General features: G+C 41.4%; 2 protein-coding genes across 4 annotated transcripts in view; both read right to left on the bottom strand.

The window, feature by feature from the left end:
- Nucleotides 1-25668, bottom strand: part of LOC113017716 (NACHT, LRR and PYD domains-containing protein 12-like) — a 1242929-nt gene that overhangs the window by 418672 nt on the left and 798589 nt on the right. The window lies entirely within an intron of this gene.
- Nucleotides 1-25668, bottom strand: part of LOC145419390 (protein NLRC3-like) — a 250300-nt gene that overhangs the window by 194696 nt on the left and 29936 nt on the right. The gene's annotated exons all lie outside the window — the stretch shown is intronic.

Here is a 25668-nt window from a genome sequence, read left to right as displayed (position 1 = left end):
AACCTTCATGTTATGGAGGCACAGTGTGAGCACTCAGGTCGCATCAGAGCATCGGGCGGTATAGTGTGAGAGTACATCGTGACATACGAACGTCTAACCCCTGTGAGTCAATCGTGCAGTTTGAGCAGGAGCTGAATAACGCGACTGAAAAAATCGCACAGTGTTTGCCCAGCTTTAGGTGTACTGTCATCCGAGACTTGCACCGCAGAGTCGGCGTTTGTTCCCCTGTTGGCCATGCTTCTTGTTGTGGTCATCTGTTGTCTTCCGGTATTTTCTCCGCAAGCGACCTTTCCTCGACCAATGAGATGAGCGGTAATCTGAATTGTCATACTCGAATTGTCATAAGTGTGCTGTCAGCTCATTGGTCACAAAGCAGGAGAGGGGCTGGGAATTATGTTTTCAAACAAAGCGTTAATTCCATTAACATTTATAGACTACTTTTGATTCTCACTGTATTACGGGACAAAGTGCGTCCCTTATTAGCTCAATACGGGACGTGTACTTTTGTTTCGAAATACGGGACGATTCCGTATTTTAAGGGACGGTTGGCAACCCTAGTTACACCCCATTTTAACATCACCGCTGTCGGAATTAGAATCAAACTTGGACATAAATCAGCGTGATGAGAACTATTGATAAGAAAAGAAAGAATCTTTGGAAAAATATCTGAGGAGAATAAATTTATTTTAGTCTGTCCCCAGTCCCATCCGCTAACATGGAGGAGGCGGGGTTTATGACCTATACTGCAGCCAGACACCAGGGGGCGATAGAGGTGTTTTGGCTTCGTTTTTGGGGAGCTGTCACTTCGTTCTGCATCCTCCTGAGGACCCGGACTTCGTGGTCTATGTGGGCCGGGTCCTCAGAAGGTCGGGTAGGCCAGAAGTAAACGGCTATGAAATGGGACGGTCTAGCCTTCAGATTAGCATCACCGCTGTCTCGGTGGAGTTTAATAAACTCAGCTGTCTGCTCCTTGCTATCTAAAATATAACAGGACACTGGAGTAAACTCTCGACCATCTCACACTTCTGCTTAATCAGTTTTCTGTTTGACGTTTATTCAGCTGTGTGAAAACCACCCGGGGGATTAATACAGTGGCTTGTAAAAGTATTCGGCCCCCTTGAACTTTTCCACATTTTGTCACATTACAGCCACAAACATGAATCAATTTTATTGGAATTCCAGGTGAAAGACCAACACAAAGTGGTGCACATGTGAGAAGAGGAATGAAAATCGTACATGATTCCAAACATTTTTTACAAATAAATAACTGCAAAGTGGGGTGTGCGTAATTATTCAGCCCCCTTTGGTCTGAGTGCAGTCAGTTGCCCATAGACGTTGCCTGATGAGTGCTAATGACTAAATAGAGTGCACCTGTGTGTAATCTAATGTCAGTACAAATACAGCTGCTCCGTGACGGCCTCAGAGGTTGTCTAAGAGGATATTACATGCTTTTTCCAGCGAAAAGTGAAACTAAGCAGAGTGTTTGATCGAAACGTAAAGTGTGTGTGACGTCTATATAAATGACTAGGCTTCCTGTTTTGTGCTTCAGACCTGGGGTTGTGTTCAGGTCTCCATATACGGATATGTAAAATAAAGATCATTTTTAAAGTAAAAAGACCGCTTTTGAGCCGTGTCTTTTTGGCCGTAAAGAATACCAAAGGACCGGAATTTAATAACATTAAAACCAAACAATAAATGAGCAAAGTAGTGCATGGTAAATATAGATGACAAATACAAAGTGCAATATAGAAACACTGGGTAAAAAGAAATGAACAATTAAAAAGGAGGATAAAAGATGTGAGCAGTAGTTAAACTGTAGAAATAAATACATAATAAACAAACAAAAATAGATAATAAATGAAAGCCAGGTCTGAAAGGTGAGTTTGGCTTTAAAAGCATGAAAACACACTGCTGTCTTCAGGAAGGCTGCTCCAGTAACAGAAAGTCATCTACATGTGGGTTTAGTTCTGACTTTAGGGACGAGTAAAAAAAATAAAATAAAATAAAAACATCTGTCCAGACAACCTGACAGTCAAAAATATGAACTCAGGAACTTAAAAGGAAAATTGTGCGGACTTTGAACGTCCACATCAAGATAAACTTACAGATTTAAGAGTCAAAAAGTGTCAAAAAGTCTGTATCCTTACCTGAGAGTTTCAAGTTTACAGTCAGGACTCTTTAGTCCAACACACAGCAAATCCAATCCTGAATCCTGCAGGTAGTTCGAGCTCAGGTCCAGCTCTCTCAGATGATTGGATGGGGAGCTGAGAATTTCAGACAAAGCTTCAAAGCTTCTTTCAGAGAGTTTACAATCTCTCAGCCTGAGGAAGAATAACAATGGAGACATATTCTTTTATTCATCTAGCATTATTAAACATATTTGTTCATAGATTCACTTACAGCACTTTCTTGGATGCTTTGACCACTGGCAGCAGCTTCAACAATGCCTCCTCTGAACGGGAGTATTTCTTCAGGTCGAACTCATCCAGATCTGATGACAGTAAGATGAAGACCAGAGCCGACCACTGAGCAGGAGACAGTTGATCTGTGGAGAGACGTCCTGATCTCAGGGACTGTTGGATCTCCTCCACTAGAGAACGATCATCCAGTTCATTCAGACAGTGGAACAGGTTGATGCTTTTCTCTGCAGACAGTTTCCCACTGAGCTTCTTCTTGATGTACTGGACTGTTTCCTGATTGGTCTGTGAGCTACTTCCTGTCTGTGTCAGCATGCATAGAAGATCCTGATTGGTCTGCAGTGAAAGACCCAGGAGGAAGCGGAGGAACAAGTCCAGGTGTCCATTTGGACTCTCTAAGGCTTTGTCCACAGCACTCTGGTAGAAGTCTTTTACAGTAAGTGTTTTCTGGAAGATTTTAAAGAGAGGAGATTGTTTCTTAAGCAGGTTGACTCCAGAGTTGATGAAGGTCAGATAGACATGAAGAGCAGCAAAGAACTCCTGAATGCTCAGATGGATGAAACAGTAAACAACGTTGTTGAACATGTGGCACTCATCAGCTTTAAAGATCTGTGTGAACACTCCTGAGTACACTGAGGCTGCTCTGATATCGATGCCACACTCTGTCAGGTCTGATTGATAGAAGATCAGGTTTCCTTTCTGCAGCTGATCAAAGGCCAGTTTTCCCAGAGACTCAATGATCTTCCTGCATGAATCTGTCTCATCATACTTGATGTCCTTCGTTGTTAGGTGAAATAGCACAAGGCGTATGTAGAGCTCTGTGAGAGTCTTAGGCAGATCTTCGCTCTCTTTGTTCTTCATGACAAACTCCAGAACTGTAGCAGTGATCCAGCAGAAGACTGGGATGTGGCACATGATGTGGAGGCTTCGTGATGTCTTGATGTGGGAGATGATGCTGCTGGCCTGCTCCTCATCTCTGAATCTCTTCCTGAAGTACTCCTCCTTCTGTGGGTCAGTGAACCCTCTGACCTCTGTCACCATGTCAACAATGTCACGAAGGATCTTATTGGCTGCTGCGGGTCGTGTGGTTATCCAGAGGCGAGCAGAGGGAAGCAGTTCCCCCCTGATGAGGTTTATCAGCAGCACATCCACTGAGGTGGACTTTCTAGGGTCAGTCAGGATTGTAGTTTTGTGGAAGTCCAGAGGAAGTCGACACTCATCCAGACCATCAAAGATGAACACAACCTGGAAGTCTTCAAAGCTGCAGATTCCTGCTTCTTTGGTTTCAGTAAAGAAGTGATGAACAAGTTCCACCAAGCTGAACTTTTCCTCTTTCCGCAGATTCAGCTCTCTGAAAGTGAATGGAAACATGAACTGGATGTCCTGGTTGGCTTTGTCTTCAGCCCAGTCCAGAGTGAACTTCTGTGTTAGGACTGTTTTCCCAATGCCAGCCACTCCCATTGTCAGCACTGTTCTGATTGGTTTATCTCTTCCAGGTGGGAGTTTAAAGATGTCTTCTTGTCTGATGGTTGTTTCTGGTCTGTCTGGTTTCCTGGATGCTGTTTCAATCTGTCTGACCTCATGTTCATCATTGACCTCTGCAGTCCCTCCCCCTGTGATGTAGAGCTCTGTGTAGATCTGACTCAGGAGGGTCGAGTTTTCTGTTGTAGAAATCCCCTCGAGCACACACTGGAACTTCTGCTTCAGGTCTGACTTGAGTTTGAGCTGACACTCAGTGAGAATCTCTGCATGAATAAACAGCAAATGACACAAATGAGAAAACTGCATTCTGGTTACTGTGGTTATGTGTTCAGTTCACTGGACTCTTGGTGTCATGATCCGAGTGAGTCTGAGTAACTTTCCACAGCATCAGCTCTCCTCCCCTGGGTGGAGCCCTCCTCACTCCTCCCTGCTCCTCACCTGTTGCCAATTACTCCGGCAGTATTTATGAGCAGCACTCACAATGAACCTTCTCCAGATTGTGTGCTTACCACAGTCAGTTCTCTGCCTCACATTTTGTCTTGTGCTCCTCAGCTTGTTTCGCGTAACCCTCTTTTCCTGTTCCCTAGTCGGCACCTGGATACATCTTCCAACTCTCGCCATAAGTCACGCCTCAGGATTCTGGCCTGCCACTGCTGGGAAAACTCCCTCTTGCAAACTGCCATCCTCAGCTGCCTGCCTCCCTGTGCACCCACATCTCACTCTGTACCCAGATTTAATTCATCTCCTCCTCCAGCTGATCTCCACCTGCAGCCACGTAACACCTCTTAGTTTTTAAATCTTGGACTCATTCACTACACTGTGGACCACTCTGATTATTATCTCCTTTGTTCCAGTGATCCTGGATAGTTTCTATTCGCCCGATTCTGCCCCTGTTGTTCCTTTGACCTGCCTCAGCTTATGTTCTGGCCTCAGCTCTGCACTTCTCATAATACCTCGCTTGCTGTTGAATTTAGCCGTGATTCAGCTTTCTCCGTCAAGAAATCTAGTAAAATACATTTCTGTTAAAAGTCACTCAGCCTCCGTTTTTTGGTTCTGTGCTTGACTCCATTCCTTTTCATGAGCCATTGAGCCCTGACACTTGGGTTATAACTGAGGGCAGGTTTTATAGAGACACATTTGATTTAATTGTGTTTATTTATACAGCACCAAATCAATACTAGCAACATTTCACATATTACATAAACAACACTATGGAGCCAGTAATGAATAAATATGTAGAATAAATGAAAGAATTTCAAGTATAAAAGTTTTTTTTATTAATTCCTCCAAATAACAACAACAGTCACCCCAATGTGCTTTATATTGTAAGATAAAGAACCTACAATAATACAACAGAAAAAACCCCAACTATCTTTTTGGGTCCTGAAAACTGAAGGCTCTGCCTCCCATTCTACTTTTAAATACTCTGTGAACAACAAGTAGGCCTGCAGAGCGAGAGCGAAGTGCTCTAATAGGGGGATATGGTACTACAAGGTCATTAAGATAAGATGGGGCCTGATTATTTAAGACCTTGTATGTGAGGAGCAGGATTTTGAATTCAATTCTGGATTTAACAGGAAGTCGATACAGGAGAAATCTGCTCTCTCTTTCTAGTCCCTGTCAGGACTCTTGCTGCAGCATTTTGGATTAACTGAAGCCTTTTCAGCGAGTTTTTAGGACTTGCTGATAATAATGAATTACAGTCGTCCAGCCTTGACGTAATAAATGCATAAACTTGTCACGGCTGGGGCAGCAGTCGTGCGGTGGAGTTAAATGAGGACCCAAGTTGCAGACAGTGGTGGAGATGCGAGTGAGGTTTTATTTACAGTGAACAAACCAAGGTGAGGGCAGAACTAAACATAAACCTAAACTGGAAAAACTACAGTGGCTTGCAAAAGTATTCGGCCCCCTTGAACTTTTCCACATTTTGTCACATTACAGCCACAAACATGAATCAATGTTAGTGGAATTCCAGGTGAAAGACCAACACAAAGTGGTGCACACGTGAGAAGTGGAACGAAAATCATACATCATTCCAAACATTTTGTACAAATAAATAACTGCAAAGTGGGGTGTGCGTAATTATTCAGCCCCCTGAGTCAATACTTTGTAGAACCAGCTTTTGCTGCAGTTACAGCTGCCAGTCTTTTAGGGTCTGTCTCTACCAGCTTTGCACATCTACAGACTGAAATCTTTGCCCATTCTTCTTTGCAAAACAGCTCCAGCTCAGGCAGATTAGATGGGCAGCGTTTGTGAACAGCAGTTTTCAGATCTTGCCACAGATTCTGGATTGGATTTAGATCTGGACTTTGACTGGGCCGTTCTAACACATGGACATGTTTTGTTTTAAACCACTCCATTGTTGCCCTGGCTTTATGTTCAGGGTCGTTGTCCTGCTGGAAGGTGAACCTCCGCCCCAGTCTCAAGTCTTTTGCAGACTCCAAGAGGTTTTCTTCCAAGACTGTCCTGTATTTGGCTCCATCCATCTTCCCATCAACTCTGACCAGCTTCCCTGTCCCTGCTGAAGAGAAGCACCCCCAGAGCATGATGCTGCCACCACCATATTTGACAGTGGGGATGGTGTGTTCAGAGTGATGTGCAGTGTTAGTTTTCCACCACACATAGCGTTTTGCATTTTGAACAATAAGTTCCATTTTGGTCTCATCTGACCAGAGCACCTTCTTCCACATGTTTGCTGTGTCCCCCACATGGCTTGTGGCAAACTGCAAACGGGACTTCTTATGGTTTTCTGTTAACAATGGCTTTCTTCTTGCCACTCTTCCATAAAGGCCAACTTTGTGCAGTGCACGACTAATAATTGTCCTATGGACAGATTCCCCCACCTGAGCTGTAGATCTCTGCAGCTCGTCCAGAGTCACCATGGGCCTCTTGGCTGCATTTCGGATCAGCACTCTCCTTGTTCGGCCTTGTTCGATTACACACAGGTGCACTCTATTTAGTCATTAGCACTCATCAGGCAACGTCTATGTGCAACTGACTGCACTCAAACCAAAGGGGGCTGAATAATTACGCACACCCCACTTTGCAGTTATTTATTTGTAAAAAATGTTTGGAGTCATGTATGATTCTCATTCCACTTCTCACGTGTACACCGCTTTGTGTTGGTCTTTCACCTGGAATTCAAATAAAACTGATTCATGTTTGTGGCTGTAATGTGACAAAATGTGGAAAAGTTCAAGGGGGCCGAATACTTTTGCCACTGTAACAGACAAACCTGAAAACATAAGGACAGCGGGGAATACACAGAGATGACACAAAGAAGGCTGGATAGAGAGACGAGTAGTAACACTGATTAACACAGTAATGCAGACGACACAACGAGGAACACAGGCAGACACATACTATAAATACACACAAGGTAATGAGGGAATGACACACAGGAGGGGAGCACAGCTGATCCTAATTCACAAGACGAGACACAAACCTTCAAAGTAAAACAGGAAACAGACTGTTTTACAACACAAACTCGGGGACACGAACAGAACACAGAGGAAAGACACAGGTAGAGATCAACCTAAGAACTAATACAAAATCAGAATTAACACAAAGTACACAAGGTGATACCAAAAATGAAACAAAACGCTGAACGACCCAGGACCATGACAGAACTAGTTTTTCAGCGTCACTCTGAGACAGGATATTTCTAACTTTAGAGATGTTGCACAAATGGAAGAAAGCAGTCTTGCATATTTGTTTAATATGTGCGTTGAAGGACATGTCCTGGTCAAAAATGACTCCAAGGTTCCTCACAGCGTTACTGGAGGCCAAGGTAATGCCATCCAGAGTAAGAATCTGCTTAGATACCATATTTCTAAGATTTTCAGGGCCGAGTACAATAACCTCAGTTTGATCTGAATTAAGAAGCAGAAAGTTAGCGGCCATCCAGGTCTTTATGTCTTTAAGACATTCCTGCAGTTTAACTAATTGGTGTGTGTTATCTGACTTCATGGACAGATGGAGCTGGGTATCATCTGCATAGCAGTGTAAATGTATGCTATGTCTTCTAATGATGCTGCCTAAGGGAAGCTTGGTAACGGGAGCGTTGCCAGCAGAAGGCTGAAGTGGAATCTCCCAGAAAGCTGCAGAAGAAAAAACGTGAGCTGAAATGGTGGATTTCAGTCAAATAAGGAGAACTGTGGCTTTCCTCCAACCTTTGACCAATCACCTTAGTGTCCTGTTTATCAACCATAATAAAAAGCATTTACTGTGTGGGCATTTTTTTGTTTGGGTCTCCAAACAGCAGAAAGAAATGGCAGCCATTTTTTTAACTTTACCTTCAACTGGTAAATAGATTTAAGAAATAGCACTTTGATCATATTTGTGACGTGTCCCAAACTGTTGTTGTCGCCTCATTTATGTTGATAAAACAGCTCTAAAACCAATCTGACAATATAAATCTGTAAAATGGGCAGAAAACCTGCTGCTGGTCCCATTTTAATCAAACCAACCCAAAGAGCAGATATTCATGTGTGTACACAGGAGGTTATTTGTGCAGATGCATAAAACATAAACTGTTGGCTTTCTGCAGTCTCTCACTCCTGAAAGTGTTGGCAAGTGTTTTGGATTTATTATTTATATGGATTTTAATGGCACCTGTGTAATGTTAACTAAGGTTTTTATTGTTTATGTATTTTTTGTTTAGTCATTCCCTGACTTACCTGTGGGTTCTGGGATGGTTTTATTTAAATTCTCCAACAGATCATTCTTGTTTATCCTCCCCAAAAGATTTTTAGTGACTTCAAAAGTGTTGATAGAGTAGGTATCAAACATCAGATCCACTATGTCCGTCCTCTCTGCATTCTCCAGTTTACTCACTGGGATTGCTGGTAAACCTTCTACAGACCCGTTCTTCAGATGCCACTTAAATTTTTCAAAGTCATCACGTCCCAAATCCTCCAAAGTCCCCAGAAGGATTTCTTTAGGTGTCGTCATCTTTTACCCTGTAAGGACCCGATAAACAAAGACTGTAACAACAGCTGGAGAGGTAATTGTCTGATTTATCAGAATTTAACTTGATTCTAACAGCAGTTCATCACAATAAATTTCTTAGGCTCAGAATGCAACAAAATTGCACATGAAGAAGCACATAGAGAAGTATCCAAGTAACACTTTGCTACAATATAAAACAAACTATTATAAATAAAGAAAATATATAAACTAAATATATACACTACCCGTCAAACGTTTTAGAACAGCCCAATTTTTCCAGTGTTTTTGTCACGGTTTGCGAGCTGTGTGTAAATTATCAAAGGACCCTTTATGCAGGCAGCTCAGATGCAAGTGAGTTTATTCATCACATGGTGATACAAACAGAAATGGCGAAGGTGAGCATGGAAACTAAGCAAAAACCTAAACTGGGAAAACTAACAGTACACGAATATGAAGAATTACACGAAGGGAAGACGAAAACACGGAACACAAGGGGTGGGAGCAAAGCACCACAACACATCACTATATAGTAGTGATGGGTCCAGCAACACTGATGCACCGACGCTTGTATCAAGCTCACAGAGCGAAACCTGTATCGGTGCGTGTGTCGCTTTAAGAAAAAGTCACGTGATCGATACAGCGGCTGTATCGCTCATTACCAACGCGCTAAACTGTGTTTAAAAGGTACCGCATCTGCATCTGTCAATGGGATGAGTCGCCACCAAAAAAAACCCCCAAAAAACCAAAATTACTCTCGCAAAGATAAAAAAAAAAAAAAAAAAAAACATCTCTCCATAACAAAATTGAGCTTGAAAGAAAAAAAAATGTTTCTGCTGTGTGGGATCATTTTGATCTTTTAATTGCAAATAAGGGAATAGTTTGTCTGTCTTTGTTTCAGTGTAATCTATCAGAATAGGAAAAACAGCAATGTGACTTGCAGTGTAAATTATTTATTTTCTATTCTGCTGAGCTTTGTTACACAATCAAAAGCACCTCCTCAGTGTTCAGGCATTACAGAACCAAACATGAAAATGAGGAGACAAACACACCGAGAATGAACACAGGTCGGCCTATATTGACACTGAACTGCTTTATCATCATTTTTTAATTAACATGCGTTTTATTATTTTGAAATCAAGCACCTAGGAAGTCTGTTCTGGACCATGCCGTCCTGAGTTTTATTATAACGGACTGCCAACCCCTTAGTATTGTGGAGAGTGTCGGAGAGAAACATTCCAAGATCAGAGGATCCTTTAACGTACTGGGGGAACAGGAAGACATCTTATCTGAACCCTTTCCACCTGGCTTTACAGTTTTTGTGTACCCCAGCTTCATCTGTGCCTCTGAATTTTCCAAAGCTGGGGAAATGCACCTTAGAACACACATGCATCAACACTACAATGAGCGGGCGGAGGGAGGTTTTGGAGTCTTCTCACACCCCCGTTCTCTGCGACAGGCACGTGCAGGAGGGGGGGGGGGGGGGGCTAGAGGGGCTTGAGCACCCGCCCCTTTCCTGATGGGTGCCCAAGGTGCCCTTTTGTTGAGGCTACTTTTTAAAAAAAAAAAGTATTATTTTTTTTAATGTGTGCGTGCGTGCGGAGTCCTGTCTGTGCCCTTCAACAATAATATTTAACTATTAATCACAGTTTTGCTAAATAAAAGGATCTGGCTTGCATCAGTCACATGATCACATTTAACCAATGATCGCCCTTGATGGCAGAACGCGCTGGTTACGAGCCGGGAACGAGCTCACAAAGAGCACGCGCATTTTTTGCGGTCCGGAGCTGTAGGAGAAACACAAGTTAACTCAGAGACACAGACTGATGCGACAAACCCAGTAAGTAGCTGTACAGCGTACACTGTAGTGTGTAGCACCCAGGAGTATCAGCTTATTACGTACACGTTGGTAAGTTGTCTTGTGGCAATTTGACGAACTGAAACAAACGAGCGTGCTGTGTGTGCAACAGCGTGACAAACATTACCTGTCCTTTTATTAACTGCACAAGTAGTGCTGGTCATAGCTGCTGGCTACCTGTGTAAGGCTGTCATGGGTCTGTAGCTCTGTCACCGTTTTAGGGAACATATTTAGTTTTAAAGTAAGTTACAGAGCATTTCCTGCCTTTCTGGGGGGATTATATTTCACTAAAAAACGATCTAATATGCATGTCCACATAATTATGCATTATTATAATTATAATATATTAAAAAACACACTGTATTTTAAAGAACATACATTAAGATGCAGATTATATTAGATTTATATTTTAAATAAGACAAAATTTGGATTTTACAGCAGTAAAATGATTGTATCTCTATACATGTAATAAGCTTTGCCCTGCACAGAGTGGATAGTGAAACAAATGGAATCATCATAAATACATTATTTCATATTTATTACTTCCCCCTCCTCATTGCTTTATTATTGTAGCTCTAGTAATAAATAATAATGTAAGGATTCTGGATCAGCACCATGATGCCCATAGTATATACAGTATTCTGAAGAAGGTCTAAAATGTCACTGTGTTGCACCAAAATATTTAAGTAATTATCAGTTTTAGTTCTTAGAGTGTACCTCAAAGCACACTGTGTTCTGTTGATCTTATGTGCTGCACAATAATGTTTAATATTTAGTATTTACTGTTATATTACTATATATCATTGTGATGTTGTTTATTGTATTGCTCTCGTTTTCTTCTGCTTGTTTTCTTTTTTCTTTCTCAACAGGTGATCCAGGTGATTGATGTATGTGTGTGTGTGTATATATATATATATATATATTTTATTTTTTGTCTGCTTATTTAGTTGGTTTTTGTTTTTTTGCCCTTTATCCCTGTCCCAGGACACAGCTGGGAGTGATTGACAAGATGAGACAGAGGAAACGCAAACTAAACACACTGACATGAGACACGGACCTTCACCACAAAGCAGTAAATACATAGACTGAGGCTACGTCCACACGTACACGGGTATTTTTGAGAACGGAGATTTTCCGTTTTTGTTTTCAAAAATAATCCCGTCCACACGTAAAGGCAGAAATGAAGGAAAACACTGCTAGGAACATGCCAAAGCAACAGGTGGAGATATATTCCTAACCGTGCAGAAATGCTGGCCAATCAGAAGTCTAGAAGCCTCGGTGGGAAAAAGTAAACAAAGCTGGGGCATAGAAGGAGAACCAAGTCGTATGTGTGGAGGGACAGTAACTGTGTGTATATGTAATCATTTAAACACTGCAGAAAGTACAATTAACACTAATAGTATAATAATAGTACCTGAATTGTACGGAGCCCCTCTGATGACATGGTCCAAAAATAAATAAATTGTGGCCACAAAATACCCTCGAAATACTATTTTCGAGAGCACGAAATGGGTATAACGTGGCAACGAATTACGCATTTGTGGCAACATCATATTGATACAATTCCTGGACAGCTGCGTAGAGACACAAGCATGAGAATAGGCTAAACCTATACACCGTGGACAGAGACGGTATGAGTGAGTTTTATTTTAGGCTGGGAATGAGCTACAATGCATTTTGAAAAGCCTGCAATGCAAGGAACCATTATTACGGAGAGACATTTAAACAGGATACTGAGAGCCCAGTTGCTTTACAGGGCCTGGACGCCGGGATAGATTTTATTGTCAACCAACTGCAAGGGCCTGGGAAGGATCACGGTTATTGGTCAAGTGTTTCGTGCCCACAAATTAGCATTTCGTGCGCACGAAGTAGTATTTTGTGGCCACAATTGATTTATTTTTTGGACCATGTCATCAGAGGGGCTCCGAAGAATTGGGATACAGCCTCTGAGATAGAAAGTGTGCGACCGTGAACTCGACTCTCTTTATGACACATACACACACAGACACACACACAGACACTTGTTTTCAGATTTTAGTGAGGACACCAAAAAGCCTCAAAAATATCCTCAAACTCGTGAGGACGGCCATTTTGTGGGACTCTATTAGCCCACATAGTAGCATACCAACTCTTTGTCCTCACAAACATGTCTAAACAGGTACACACACACACACAGACACACACACAAACAGGTTTGTCAGGTTCCTCGGCTCGTTCTCTGCGTTCAGTCCATTGAAGGTGATTATTGAGCCAATCACAGCTACAGAGCTCACTGTGACTCTTCTTCTCTCTACAGTCACACAAACAAACACACTCAGAGACTCTGACAGCAAAACTACAACAATGTGGTGTTAACACTCACCCTGCCTCAGCTCCACCGTCCTCCTGCTGCTCTGACGGAGGCTCAGCTGTTTCTCTTCCTGTTCCCACCTGCTCGGGTGGCTCCTCCCCTCTGCAGTTACAGGAAATCAGGTGTGTGTGTCTCTTGTTGAGACTGGTTCTTCCTGCTCTCTATCATCACATTGGGTGTTTCCAAATTCAGGGAGAGGATGCTTCGAATGCCACATTTGTAGGAAATTGTATCACATGGACACGACGAAGGCTGTTCAAATTTGAAGTCTTCCAAATGCGTCCTTCATTTCCCTGAATTTGAAGGATGGGTCAGGTGTGTCCTTTGTGGCCCAACATATCCCAGGATTCATTGCGGGCCATACAGGAGATATTTTTCTGATAATGATAGTGATCGAAGTGGGAGTTAATGCAGGAGACGAACACTTTCAAATGTAAGTATATGAAAATCTGGTGGTGCAAAAGTTTTTATAGCGGGTGTGTTGTTAGGCTCTGGGCATCTGCATAGACATGTTCTTTTTTTGAGAATGTGAGGACAAACTTGAAAGAGAGACACTGTGAGAGTGGACACATCCACACTGCTGCTGCATCTGTGCTCACCACGATGGCCTCCTTCAGAGAGATGGAGGACTCACTCTGTCTTCTGGCTGATGTAAGTGTTCAGCTTTGAACAGCTGTCGTTCCAGCTGCTTTTAACTTTGTAGTTTCACATTTGTACAGACTTTATATTTTTTATAGACGTGTCATAAACCAGTCCTTAAATCATTTTCATTATCACAGATACAGTCTACACTCTGCATCATGAGCTGGTCAATATCGCAAAAGTTGTAATTCGTTTCATGTTTCATGTAAACTGCTCTGAGGTCACAGTGACACCAGCAGACGTAGTTACAGCCTCTCTGTCCCCACCATCCCGGCCCACGTAGACCGCAAAGGCCGGGTCCTCCGAAGGATGCAGCCGACGAATTGGAACACAGCTCATGTCTGACAGCAGTTTGAAGAGGAAATGGATTCTGTTCTGTTCTTCACTCATCACCTACCTGACAGCTGACACCTCACACCTGTTTCTCAGCTGCAGGTCAGACAGAAGGACACACAGAGGATGGAGGGAAGGAGGATGGATCTGCTAGTCTGAAAGTTGGTATGTCAGTTTCTGGTCAAGTTTTTGTTCAACAGGAAACATAAACAGAAGCAGGATTCATACCAGCCTCCACTTGAACAGCAGCCTGCTTAAACTGTCTGCGTGTCTCTAGCTGATCTCTGTCTCCTGCTGATGTCACAACGTCTCCGTTTTATTTGAACACTGGAGGTGAAGATGGCAGATTGTTGGCTAAAATGGATGTCTGTGGCATCCTGCATTTAATGTTCAGCATCTTTGTGAAAAACCCTTTAAAAGTTGTTTAACATGTCCAAAAATCCAAAACTGTTACAGATTACAAAGATGTTGTTTCTATGAGCTCAGGCTGTACTTGCTAGTTCACATTTCGGTAGTAATGTTGATGATGAGGATCATTATTTGTCATTGCTTTAGTTTTTATTCCACTGTTTCAAGGACATGCACTTAGTAGGGACAGCGGACTGGACAGGTCTTCAGTCTGTCTCGCTCTAAGACAGCTGGGTTAGGCTCCAGCGCCCCCGCGACCCTGAAAAGGATCAGCAGAAGTGGATGGATGGAGGGTCAGTTTGTCAACATTAGAAAAACAAACATACTACCTGCCTTAAATGTGAAATGGACGGGCTTTATGTTTGCTCGTTGTTTGCTAAAGAGACTTTTCTGCAGCATTTCTCTCCCGACTTCTTTGTAGCACCTTTCACTGTCACACATTTGATCTTTACAGCAGGGCTGTGCCATATCATATACCATACTATAGAATTTTGACATAGTAGCTATATAATGTTACTCCTACTTTATAGATCTCCATCACCCGATCCTCCGAAAACCTCTTGGAGTTGGCAGCACTCGACTGAGCCATTTTGTGCAGAAGAAGATTAAAATGATGCTTTAAACTCCAGATGTTATCTGAGCTCAGATCCTAAAGCCAGACCTCTGCATCTTCATTCTTGTGGAAAAGCAGAGCAGATGTTGTTTTCAGGAGGATGCTGCTATAATGGCTTTAGTTCCTTGCAGGTAATTATGACGACAGCGGAAGCAGCAGGAACAACAAACAGCCCAAACTAACAGACAAACTATTAATGAAAGTCCAACCCAATCTCCTCCATCCCCGTATCCTCCACTATTTGCATCTTCATCTGTGAAACCTGCAGAGCAGAAACAGTGTGTGGACAAAGTTAGCCGGTATGCAGACATGTTTGCTTTTGTTACAGGAGTTTGAAACACATCTGCAGCTCATTCAGAGGCTTTGGGGCCGTACACACTTCATTTTAAATCAGTACAGCCGATCTCACAGCTGCTGGATGTTTCTTTGAATCATAAGAACATTAAGACAAACAAGATGATCATGAAAATCATATTAATGATTGATTTGGCCTACGTTTGATGCTGAACTGCAGTAGCTCCTGACATTGTGCTTTTATTTCGTCTGGATTAGTTTGCAGCACTGCTGCACAGTTTACATTAAAGTGCACTTTTGCAGAGCAGACGACCCCCTGCACGACTGATGGGGTGAACCAAGGCCCTGCATCAGACAAAGAAGCATTATTTCAACTGTGAGTCATGCAAAGCAGCTCTAGTAGAGTCCTGTAAATGAACAGACTGGATCCCTGTAACGTACCACCTCAGTGACCAGTGGAAACATTAAAATGTTCAGGCAGTCATCCTAACTGACTTGGGGTTTCTGCCAGTGTGTTACAAGTGAAGCAGCTTGCCTGGTCTACACACTGGGACTCGTTTCTTTAAATCACCATTAATACAGTTTCAGCTGCTGACACATTCACTAGTGGGTAGTAATTAAAGCATGCTGCACCACTCATGAGTGCTATCATTCAGCACTCTCATTCATTTGTCTTAAAGCTGGTAATTAAACTCCCTGATGCCTCACTCTGTCTCACTCTTTTCTGTGTGTGAGAGAAAGAAGATGCAGCTGTGTTTCTAACAGCTGCTCTGGAGGAAGCCCTGCAACTCTAGAATCTCACCTGAGTCTGTGACTGTGAGCTTGATGGAGTGCCTGAACTCCTTGATGACTCTCTCACCACAGATGCTGTGGTTGGTTGGTTCACTCACTATGTATTAACAGACCTCTCTGCATTGAATCATATCTGTTATTAATCTCTGTCTCGCTTCCACAGCATGTCTTCATCCTGTCTTCCTTCTCTCACCCCAACCGGTCAGCAGATGGCCCCGCCCCTCCCTGAGCCTGGTTCTGCTGGAGGTTTACGTTGAAACCAAGCACACCATTGTTTTTCTTGTGACATTACCAATAAGTTTGATGTGTCACATGGCCCTCTTCCTATTGAAAAAACAAAAGTTGTATCCAAGATGGCCGACTTCTAAATGGCCACCATGGTCACCACCCATCTTGAGGAGTTTGCCCCTCACATATACTAATGTGCCACAAACAGGACTTTAATATCACCAACCATTCCCATGTTATTACGGTGTATCCATATAAATGGCCCACCCTGTACTTACATTATAACCAATCCGCTCCTTTATCCTCACTTAAAATATTTTTACTGAACTATTGTAATATTTGCTGCCATTGCTGCTGTCCTCTTGGCCAACTTACTCTTTCAAAAGACATGTTTAATGTTAATGAGATTTTTTTTTAACTAAATAAATAAAGGTTATATAAAAGTCGCTGCCAAAAACTGATCGCGGCTTCTACCTTGTTACACGAATGTTGTTTGTGGCTCAAGATGACTTTATGTCATCCATGAGGGAAGCATTTGACATATGTTTCACATATTATAGCCCAACAAGTTACTTATAGCAGTTTAAATACGAGCAATCACTTTTTGGCAAATACCAGAAATCAGTTTTTGGCAGACAATCACTTTTTGGCACAACACCGGTGTCTAGCAGGTTTTATATTTTAGAAAGTTTAAAGCTCAGCTTAATAGAAGTCGTGTGGTTGTGAGTTTTGCATAAACAAATTTGTGCAAACCTCAATGAAGTGAAGCAACATTATAAAGAAGAGTGAGCCTAAATGACTCCCCAATGATGTGAGAGACTGATAGTCATACAGAAAACAATGACTTTGAGCTGTTGCTGCTAAACGTGCTTCTACAAGCAACTGAATCTTGGAGTGTACTTTGGTTTGTCTGCTCATAAATTGGTGGTTCATGATGATAAATGAACTTCTGAACTGGTTTAACATCAGTGCAGTGGCTGGTCCATTCCTTGATGTATATGTCAACGTTCAAAATGAGCCATTTAAATCAGCTGTGTTGGATCAAGGACACATCTAAACCCTGCAGGACAGCGGCCCCGAGGCCTGGAGTTCCCACCCTCAGTGCAGTGGAAATAGTCTCGTGCCAGTCTTGGTGCTGCCTTTGAGTCTATATTGCCGAACACTGTGCGCACACATTTTTTTCCTTCCTAAACAAACACACATTTGTAAAGGAAAATTTAAATTGAACTCACAGTTGGCGGTTAATCGTTATATAGTTTAGATGTACACCGAGAGACGCATTTAGTGGGACTTTTACACCGCCACAGATTTTCTTCTTCTTTTTTGTTACATTATTGACATATACTAGATATTTTAACCTAAGCAGCAACAATCATGTCTCTGGTACAGGCACTTTCCACCATGCAGGTTAAGCTAAAATGTGACTTGAAACAAATTCTGGGTTTCTGTTCCATAAAGGTTCATTTCATCTGGTAAGTCAGCCCCTGAGGTAACAGTCTATGTGAACATAACATACTCACACTGACTCACACTCAACTTGACTGATAGTGATTTCCTGAATTAGGCAAAGCGCACAGAGGAAATTCATTTGCATATGTTTGTTTTCACAATCACTGAAATCCAAGTTAGGCATGTTTCCCTTTGTTGTTGTTGTTCTTGACACGAGTGCTTCAGTTATTTTCTCATCAGTATGTTAGGACAGAAAGGATTCTGTTGTGGATTTATGATCATCTCACGTGTGTCCATCTTTCAAACTCTTAGATTGTGTAGACATTAATGCAGCTGTCAGACTGTAGGCCAGTTTCTTTGCACTGTAAGCATTGATTGGATGCTACTGTAGCAATCAGTGCTTACACAAAACGTCCCTGCGTAAACCCTCAGACACACAACAAACAGATCAATAGTATCTGAAATTCAGAGTACGGATCTTTTTACACATTTCTCACAGAAAATCACCTAAATCGCTTTCGTGTGAGATGCACATCATGTTTGCCTCATAAAGACTTGCCCTGTATGTATTCATTTCTTTTGACTTTCACGTGGAATTGTCACCTAATATAACAGGTCCATCAGTAAATGGTGTCTATCTTCAGTTTCTGTCTCCTAGACTTTGTCCCTGTCAGGTTACAGCTGAATAGATAGTCATATCATGCAGAGACTGCATCGTACTATAATGCTCGTATGATCGCGTTTGTCATAAGTGGACTGGTCTTGTTGAAACGTTGCATAAACCTTGCCCAGTAAACTGTGAGTGCTAACATTTCTATGGCATATGCAAATACTTTAGACAAATCCCACAGTTGTCTATATTTGTATATTTGACAGTTTAATGAAGCATTTAGAAATCAAAGGTCAGATTAAAATGCTGTATCACAATAGAATGTGATATCACACAATACAATATTTTTAATATCACACACAGCATGAAAGTTTGCTAGTGTATATTATAAAAATATTACAGTATGTTGGTATAACTTTATCCCCTCCTAGTTTTTAAGATACAAATTTTGGCCCACACTGATTTGTGATCATATTCCTCTGTCCACTAAATGAAGATGGAGGCTCTGCTCTTTATTTCTGTGTTTCTCTGGAGAATCCTGGTAACATGATGGCTTTCTGTCTCTAAACACACACGAGCTTAACTCCGAATGAACATGATCAGAGTTCATTGAACCAACTCTGATCAGTCTTTTCTAAGGGTTTCAAGCCTTTCTTGTTCGAGCCTCTCTTTGTTGTTGCTACAGTTATGTGTAATTATTAATAGTATTGCAGATGTTAGCCTCTGCCTGCAGTGTTGATGTGGGTAAAGGCTTTAACCATGGATTAGCGGCAGGTCCCAGCTTGTAAATTGTGGAGCATTAATGCCCACTCCAGCTCCTATAACCAAATATAAACAGTTGGGATGAGAGTTAGCTCAAGCCACTACAACTTTTAAGCCAGCAAGAATGATCTGTTCATGCTAGCATTAACAGTGCCTATACACATAGCGACACACGGGGGAGGGGCCTAACTAATAACCAAGATGACTACAGGCTTGGAGGTGCTAAAAGTCAGATATACCAGGAGCAGTTTGGGCTTTAGAACAAATTTTGTGTAATTATAACAATATGTAATTTAGGACCTGGTTACATATGATGCTGCTGATTTTTTAAATCAAATTTTTACGTTGCATTAATTTCTTTTTGTCAGACAGGGAATCAAACAAGTTCTGTTTTCTCGAATGAATCCCACTGTTATTTGTTTGTCCTACCAACAGGGATGTTTACATGGTATTCATGACTGCTGCACCTGATGACTTTCACAGCTTGAGGACTGCAAACATTTCCCAACAAGACATGAGTGGTGGGGTGATCGTTGGTATTCCTGATCAGGTGAGGATCTGTTCCCATCAAACCACCAAAACCAGTTGTTCAGGATGTTTACAGGATGAAGAATCCCCAGTTATTCTTTGTGGTTGGAATGTGCCTACATATGGCTGTGTGGGATTCTGGCTTACTTTAGGGTCAGAGCAGTTGGTATGTGGAGCAAATACTGACACAGTCAGAGTGGGCAAACCAGCAATAGGCTTGTTGTCGTACCTGGAAGTCTGAAAGCTCCCGATGCTGGATGGTCTTTCTAGTTTTTAATGACAGGTCGTCTAACAAAGCTTCCATGAGGTGCTATAATGGAGACTGTCCTTTTCAAGGAGTTTCTCATGTCTTATCCTACTTTTTTCTTTTTTTAATTAACAGGAGTGAGAATTTGAAATCCTCTATATTGACATGATTACATTTCTTCTATTAAATGAGAAGTACATTTTGAACACAGTATAGTGAACACAATATCCAAGAAGCTAAATCTGGTGAAATGGTTTCTTTAGCTGTCAGCTTGAAAGGCTGATTGGGGTATTTTTGTCACCTTGCATGCGGGTGGCATGGACACCCGACTTTTGTGTGCATTTATCAAAAAGCTTGGATGATTTTGAAGATCAGTGGCATTCAACTCATGATCAGCGTTCAAGTTTTCTTAAAATCTTGTAACATGATAACTAGAAAGAAGACAGCTAGGATTTTCAAACTGATCCATAGATGGATCTACTATGAAGCTGAGGGACAGCACTGCTTAAAAGATCCTTTTTAAATGACTCCAGCTGTCTGATTTAATGAGACCACGTGTGCTCAAGTTTCCTGCTCTGACTCGGCCTCAGAATGTCTAGAGGCAGAAATCAAGCACACTCAAAGGAAATAAGCGTATCAGTGGGCATGTGCTCAGCACGCAGAGTGGGAGTGACTAAAGGTGCCACTGCAGAGCATCGCAGTTGTTTCGTGTGATTAAGTTGTGTGTTTATGAACCTGTGAGTGTTAGTCCTTTTGCCAGGATGACTCGCATGAAGCTGTTATAATTGTTTGTGCATGTTAAAGTTATGCCTCAGTTCTTTGATGCCATGTTGGTAGGATTATTTGGCACTAAGTTAATAGCAGTGGCTGTAATCTCCCGCAGTCATTACATCCAGCGGTATTACAAATAAAGGACTTTTCTATTGTTTAGTTTAACTGTGGCTAGTTTGCCATGTCCGTGCCTTATGATTGGCAATTTGTATGACGTGCTATTTAGGCAATATATGAGCTATAGTGACCCCTTGTGGATATTGTGAGATATTGCTGTGTTGAGTACATTATGTTTTCAATTGTTTTTCTAGTTATTTGTGACTCTACTAATGATAAAATTGCCTGTTTCTGTTTCCAGAAAACCATTGCTCATAGTCCCACATACTATACAATGATAAGTTCAAGTATGGCTGTACCTAATTTGGATTAAGCCTGGCAAGCACTTTGATGTAAACATTTCTTCTGTGGGACTTAAAGACAGTTAACCCAACTCCTGGACTGCTGCAGTCTTCCTGACAGAAAGCTTAGGCCAGGCTTGTATGCCCAGTATATATATTCTATAACGTGTGTAACTACTTTGTTTAGTTGTTTTTGTTTGGATTTAGTTTTGTTTTTTTTCTTTTCAGTGTATTTCAGTGTCAGTAATTTGTGTAGTGCTCACTCACATTTTCAACTGGAAAAGACCTGCAATAGAAACGTATTTAGGAGCAAACAAGTGAATGAAAAGTTTGACATCATTAAGGCCAAACAGCACCTAGTTTTCAACAAAAACACATAACATAAGAGCAGCAGTGACGATGCAGCTGACACAGATGAACCCATTTAAACTGGTCCCAGTGATTTTAGCCTAACTTGAGTCTTGAACCATTGGGGCAAATGAAAAATTCCAGCAGTTCTTGAAAGCAGCAACTCTGTGCTTTTTTTGTGATGTTAGGGACATTATGGTAACTCGAGGCAGAACACCATCCAAATCTTGGTAAATAACACATGAAAGAACAAAACAAACAAACATGGTAAAAAGAAGCCAAACGTGTGATAACATTGTTCCATCACGCTCACTCACTATTCTCTCAACCTTTGCCTTCACGGGGCTGCTGCAACAATGTACCTGGGATTACCGTAATGATGCAAATATTAATGAAAAGTGCAGAGTTGCTGCTCTCAGGAATCATTGGACTTCTTTTAATTGAGGAAATGGATCAGGAGTTACGGTAGTTACAGATGTTTAATACAACCCTAGAAAAGAGCTTTCTGTAGTGCTGTGCGATACGGAAAGATTTTTTATGTCTCCGATACAAGTAAATACAGGGCTGATATGATCTCTACTTTTTAATGTGGATGATGCATCATCAAAATGCCAAATTGTTTACATTTTCATGACCTTTACGTTGTTTTTTAGGGGGCTTCATCCTAATGATTATTAATGAGTTAAAACCGAGGACAGAAATAATAAAAGGATTTAGTTTGTAGCCCATAGTTTAAAAACAGTAATCACACATTATCCCTTTCTTTAACAGCAACACAAAAGGATCATTATATTCCATTAAATCTGAGCCATATTATATTCAGTATATTTATTTTAATTTCAGTAAATGTTTTTATTTAAATGACATGTTTCAGTGAGATAAATGTGTTATTTCAAGGTCGTTGCATCATTTTTACTTTTTGAGTTGGCTAAAATAAGAATTAGCCAGTTGCACTTTAAAGTAATATAACCAACATATCGCCACAGTGATCTACCTGGATATTCTTCAGAGCATGCTTTCTTGCATGTGACAACAAGAGACCTCTCGGTTGTCTGGTGGAGCATTTAGCAGCTCGCTACATGTTTCCAAATCGGCATTTCTTCTCAGTGAAAGCTGTCCTAGAGAAGTAAAGCAAGTTTGTAAGTTTCTCTCTCAATGTTTGTAACGCATTCCCACGTTAAGCTTAACAACCGATATATGGAGCGACTGCCGCGCCTCCTCTCCCCCTCCCTCTCCTGCTGCTACTTCAATCATGAAACTAATCAATGATCAGCTGATCGCAAGTTCCGTCTCTCTTGTTTGTTTCCCACTTTGCGCCAGAAAGAGGAAACCAGCAGATAAACCACAGCAGCACGTTTAAGCTTGATAAGCTGTTGTTAGAATTTATTTAATATTACTTTAATGCCTAATGCTATAAGTAGCTGACAGCTGGTAACTGTGCAGGGGCGGGTCTAGCACGGTTTTGCCAGGGGGCCAGCTGGGGCATTAACAGGGAAAAGGGGGCCACAAAGAAATACTTTTCTTTCTTATTCTCGTTTAAAATGTCTCGCTTTTAATAAATAATTATCTGAATCTTACAACCAAAGTTTTTATCTAACGTAAAATGTATAGAAATCTAATATTGTATATAGTAACTATTAAGTCTAATATATACCCTAGTAAGTTATAGTACTTTTTCCTTTGGGAAGATACCATCTGTGCAGTCTGCAGTTCTGTTGAAGAAAGATGTTGAATCTATTTAATTGTTGTTGAAAAATAATTGATTTCTGTGCATTTTTTTTAAATACATGCATTAAATTAAAGTCGATTATGTCGATTAAGCATCACGAGGCAGAGGGTGGGCGATGGTTCCCTTTAGTTTTTTTTTTTTGCTGGGAGTTTGCAACCCTATTAGTTAGGTTGTTTAATATTTCTGCTAAGTACTCTTTAAAATACCAGAATAGGGAGGATGGTGCAGGTTTAAGTTTATTAGATTGATCAGTGTTGCTGAACTATGAAATATTTTGGGTGCAGTGTGTTTTTTGCATACAGGTATAACTAAATAACTTTAATGTTTTATTTTTTAAAACTTGAGTATGAACTTATACAAAATAAAGAAAGATATTAAAAAAACTGTTTTATTGATTATAAAAATACGCTGTATCGGATTCATATCGATACTGGACACAAAAAAGTGGTATCGTGCGTTCTCTAGTCCATACAGGAGAGAACCAGAAACTAAAGAAACTAAATTGCGTGTTTACCTTTATGTTGACATCAGTGTCTGTTTTTTTTATTATTACTATTTCAGCATTTCAGCATCTCAAAATATTTTTTAGATAAAAGCAGTCAAAATATTTTTTTTAACAGATGAATCATTAAAGGATGGCAATTTCTAAAATGGTAACCAAAAGACCCGTGTGTTTTCTCTTTTGAATAATAATAATTATTGCTCATTAATAAGAAAACTATTTCTAATCCAATTCAATTTTCGAACAATCAATAAAATACTTTATGACTAAAATGATGAATAACCGCAACCCTAGAATAAACACATTTTAGAGGAACTTGTGATTTTTGAGATGATGCAGTTTTAATTTGATAGTTTTTCCCCTTTGGTAACTTTGCTGTCCTCGCCCTGAGTTCCTTAGTTTCACCAGCTAGACAGCGAGATAACGATGCTCCAATAACCAGACTTGTTTTCCTTTCTGCGCTGATTTATTGAAGAATGGCCTCTGACCATTGCCTTCTCTTTGACCATCGTAAAACTGAAAGTACAAAATACTGTATTAGCTAACTAACATTGTAAACTAGCTTGTTACACTCTTACTGCAAGCTAACAGTAGATTACAGCTCAGCATTCAATACCATCGTTCCCTCGAAGCTGGACAGGAAACTGCAGGATCTAGGACTGAGCAGCTCCCTCTGCAGCTGGATCCTTAACTTCCTGTCTGATAGACGCCAAGTAGTCAGACTGGGCAGCATCACCTCATCCCCCATCACACTGAACACTGGTGCACCACAGGGGTGTGTACTGAGCCCTCTCCTGTACTCACTCTACACCTATGACTGCACAGCCACTAACAACTCCAACATCATTGTGAAGTTTGCGGACGACACTACAGTGGTGGGTCTTATCACCAACAGTGATGAGACGGCTTACAGGGAGGAGGTCAGCGCCCTGACCCACTGGTGTCAAGACAACCATCTCACCCTCAACGTCGCAAAGACAAAGGAGTTGATAGTGGACTTCCGGAGGTGCAGAGAAGTACACACCCCCATCACCATCAGCGGCGCTGCTGTGGAGAGAGTGAGCAGCTTCCGCTTCCTTGGGGTACACCTGGCTGAGGATCTTACGTGGTCAGGACACATAAACAAAACAGTGAAGAAGGCGCAGCAGCGCCTCTTCTTTCTCAGGAGACTGAAAAGATTCGGCATGAGCCCCCGTATCCTCAGGACCTTCTATCACTGTGCCATTGAGAGCATCCTCACTGGATGCATCACCACCTGGTATGGCAACAGCACCGCCTACAACTGCAAAGCTCTCCAGCGAGTAGTGCGGTGCTCTGAACGGATAATTGGAGGTGAGCTTCCCTCCCTCCAAGACATCTACAGGAAGCGGTGCCTGAGGAAAGCGGGGAGGATCATCATGGACTCCAGTCCCCCCAGCCATCAACTGTTCAGACTACTTCCATCAGGAAGGAGGTTCTGCAGCATCCGGTCCCCAACCAGCAGACTGAGAGACAGCTTTTTCCACCAGGCCATCAGACTGCTGAACACGTCATAGACACCTCAGCTTCACTACTGGAACTTCAACATTATGCACTCCACACTGTATATAAATGCCACTTGTTTTGCACATGTCCAACTACCAACCTCTGTATATTTTATTTTATTGTTTACTCTATTTAATTTGTAAAATATGTACACACACACGCGCGCGTAGAAAAACATATTTAGTATACACATCCAGTAATGCATGTACTATTATATATTGTACATATATTTATTAGTCTCAGATTTAGCCGTTCTTATATTTTGCTTGTTTTACGTTATTGTATTTTTGCACACCTCTGTTGCTTGTGAAGCTCGCAAACAAGAATTTCACTCACATGTACTGTACCAGTGTACCTGCACATGTGATGTGACAATCAAAGTGATTTGATAACAAGATAAAACTTTCAAATGTACAAATGATCGTACCATTTTTAC

The sequence above is a fragment of the Astatotilapia calliptera genome, chromosome 23, assembly GCF_964374335.1.
Source record: "Astatotilapia calliptera chromosome 23, fAstCal68.1, whole genome shotgun sequence".
In the NCBI taxonomy this organism is placed as follows: domain Eukaryota; kingdom Metazoa; phylum Chordata; class Actinopteri; order Cichliformes; family Cichlidae; genus Astatotilapia; species Astatotilapia calliptera.
The sequence above is the reverse complement of the archived record's forward strand: the minus strand, read 5'-3'. Positions and strand labels throughout refer to the sequence as shown.